Here is a 3,490-nt window from a genome sequence, read left to right as displayed (position 1 = left end):
TGACTTAACATGGTATTAGAGTGGACAAGTACATGAAAATCTCACCTGAGAAGCAGTTTGTCCACAATTTATTTTTTGTTTCAGAACACAAATAACTGAGTGAGTGTACATATATACATAATAAACATGAGGATCTTGACTAGGATGCTGATTGTAGAATTCCTGCTTTTTAATATTTCACCGAAGTGTTCCAAGATGTATACACTCACATCCAAAATGCCATAAAGCAGATGGAGATTGAACATGGAATAACCCTTCATGATCCTGTGAAAACAATATTCACATAATATATACTATACTAATATTATTCTTATTCTCACAGATCCATTTCCCAAGCTCTTTTCTTTCTTTATTAAACAAAGTGACATATTGTCTTCATTCCAGGTGCATGCTTATGAGCGGATGAATAGAGTCTACAATTATATGCTTGATCCATGCGGTCCTGTTTACATAACAGTTGGTGATGGTGGAAACATAGAGAAAGTTGATGTTGATCATGCAGATGATCCTGGGAAATGTCCTTCAGCTGGAGATAACGTGCCAGAATTTGGAGGGGTATGCCATTTGAATTTCTCGTCTGGCCCTGCAAAAGGGAACTTTTGCTGGGACAAACAACCTGAGTGGAGCGCATATAGGGAGAGCAGTTTTGGACATGGAATACTTGAGGTAAGATAGCTATTAACACCATTTACTTGATTATTGGGCATTGTGGTAAGCATTCAGGCATTGCAAAAAATACTTGAAAAATGAGTTTATTTGTTTGTCTTTGCATTATCAACTAATCTTCTTCACCTCATAACAGTATCATTTCCTCCAACTAGTTTCTGCTGGCCTTCTATTGTTTTGGATAGAGAAATGGAAACGGTTCTTACTTGTATCATACACATTTAATAAACATAATGGAAACAACAAAAAGAATTTGGAAATACATAAAAATGGTGGGAAATGTAAACTAAAACCTATAGATATGTATAAAGATTAATTGAATGTCTTTGAGGTTTATATATCACACAAAGGAACAAGTATAGAATCCAAAATTTAGTATCATTGTGAACCAGAAGTCATTTATTAATCTCAGGTGAAACAATGCTAAGTTTATGCGATTTTAAAGATAATATCCCATCAAATTAAGTCAAAAAATTTACCAAAATAATGGTTACCACAGTAACGGACTATGAAATAAGGACCTTTCCTTGACTACTATGAAGAAAAAAACCATTGATCAAACTTATACAAAGGCTTGAGCTGTTTGTACATCACATATACTTGCTATTTTGAGCTGCAGAAAGGATTTGTCTCAGGATAATAAGCTTTAGAGCATTAGGCTTACTCCAATATTGCCTCCATTGTAGGCTTGAAGCAGCAGTACAAGCATGTACAGGAATTGGTATATATATTTTCTTGTATTTGCATTTGTAGGCTTGAAGCAGCAGTACAAGCATGTAAAGGATTAAGATATTTGCTAAACAAGGACATTCCTGGTTTACCATTGTATTGCCTCTATTTCTACTTTAGTTCTTGACATTCAGTACTAGAATTTCACACTTGCAATTTTTCCTCACTGACCCCTAAACCCACTCTATTTTTCTGCCCGAGATTTGCCGACCAACATGGAGGGGGCGCACTTTGCGTGGGTCTCGGGATTAGTTGGGGTTTACCCTGAAACCCGATTAGTAAAAACAAATAAACCAAAACCTACTGTGCTATAACTTACAACCAACATGGTGTCAGCATTAAATTTCAAACTTGGAGTATGTAAGATGTAAATCTACATGAATGAAAATAGCCATACTGCAAGTTTGCAACAACTAATAGTTAAAAAGAATTTAATGTGAGATAAACATAAGCACAAAGTTATAAACATATGTGTGCAATATTCATAAACATATTTTTGAAAAATCTCTTGTGGGATAGTTGCAGCAGGACAAAGTGCAGAGGATCCACACAAACAAAAAAAAAAAAAGAAAAAAAAAAAAAACTAATACCAAACAATTAAATTAAAAAACCCAGAAATGTCAGATGTTGTAAACAAACATTCAAATTAGACAGATCAAATTCAAGCCCGATTGACCAAAAAAAAAAAAAAAAAGTGAAGGCATCAGAGAGTAGGGGGAAAGTTCACCTGAAGAGTTCTGGTAGCGAACTCAACACCGATCGTGGATCTGGACTCCAAGCAGATTTCGGGTAAATCTCGAGAGAATATTGGATTTCCCAACCCCAGAGTCTCATGATCCAAAACATAATGATGTTCCAATTTGTTTCACAGAGAGAGAGAGAGAGAGACCTTCTAAAAGAAGGATGTTTGCGATGCTTTTCACTGGACCCATTGCCCTCCGAACGACCCTTGGAGTCCTCCTGCTGCCGCTTCTGCGACATTACCGACGCTCGCAGAAAACAACCACCACCACTAATAAGCTGCTATGGCTATGGCGGTGGGGGCAACATAGAGATATAGAGGAACCATTTCCACCCAGTCGATAGAGGAACCGACTGGAATGAGAGAGTCGAAAGAAGAGTCAAAAGAAGCGTACCGTCTCGCCGCCGAACTAGTCTCGCCGCTGCTGAACCAGTCTTCCCGTCGATTGAAACCCTTCCCCTTCAACCCCAGTCTCTCTTCAAACCCTCTATCTTCTCTCTCTCAGATTAAGGTTTGCTCACTGTTTTGAAACAGTGTTGTGAAATTAAGGGCTCTACAAACCTAATAGGAAATGAAAAAAGGGAGGGGGAAGGCGGAGGGAAAAAAAGGGGGGAAATTAAGTTTGGCGAGCCATCGGGTGAGTCAGTGAAAAAAGAGAAAAATTTGTTTTTATTTTTATTTTAATAATTTTTTTTTATTTGGTAGAAGTAGATGTAATATTTTAATGAAAAATATTTTTTGTGAAAACAAAGTTAATTTTTTATGGTCAATGAAAAAAAAATTTTGTGACCTATTTTTTTTTTTGTTATTAAAAACCAAGAGCTAATTTTTCGTGGTAGAGAAGAGGGAGCAGCAATAGTAGTGAAGGTGGTTGAGAAGAGGTGATGGTGGTGGTGATGGCAAAGGAGATTAGTGGTGAAGTTGTGGTAGTGGTAGAGAAGATTGAGTGATGGTGGTGGAGAAGAGGTAATAGATAGAGAAAGAAAGAGATATAGAGAAAGAGAGATAGAGACAGACAGATAGACAGACAGAAAAAGAGAGAGAAATAAGAGATGAGCGAGAGATAGACAAAAAGAGAGATAAAGGGAGCGAAAAGAGATGATCGAGAGAAAGACATAGAAAAAGAGAGAGACAGAGAGAGAAGAGAGATGAGCGAGAGAGACAGAGATAGAGAAAAGAGAGATGAGCGAAAGAGATAGAGAAAGAAGAGAGATAGAGAGAAAAGAGATGAGCAAAAGACAAAGAGAGAAAAAGAGAGAGACAGAGACAAAGACAGACAGACAGACAGAGAAGAGTAATGAGTGAAAGAGAGACAGAAAGAGAGATAGAGAGTGGGACACAGAAAAAGTAACA

At 37.2% G+C, this 3,490-nt stretch overlaps 1 long non-coding RNA gene across 1 annotated transcript; it reads right to left on the bottom strand.

Annotated features, from left to right (window-relative positions):
- Positions 1-845: 845 nt before the first annotated feature.
- LOC145790719 (uncharacterized) lies at positions 846-2,664 on the bottom strand. The gene is made up of 2 exons (XR_014329728.1): positions 2,532-2,664; positions 846-2,367 (listed from the first exon to the last, which is right to left on the bottom strand). It is a non-coding gene; the product is annotated as an uncharacterized LOC145790719 (long non-coding RNA).
- Positions 2,665-3,490: the final 826 nt, after the last annotated feature.

The sequence above is a fragment of the Camellia sinensis genome, chromosome 5, assembly GCF_055761805.1.
Source record: "Camellia sinensis isolate YWXY chromosome 5, ASM5576180v1, whole genome shotgun sequence".
Lineage (NCBI taxonomy): Eukaryota > Viridiplantae > Streptophyta > Magnoliopsida > Ericales > Theaceae > Camellia > Camellia sinensis.
The sequence above is the reverse complement of the archived record's forward strand: the minus strand, read 5'-3'. Positions and strand labels throughout refer to the sequence as shown.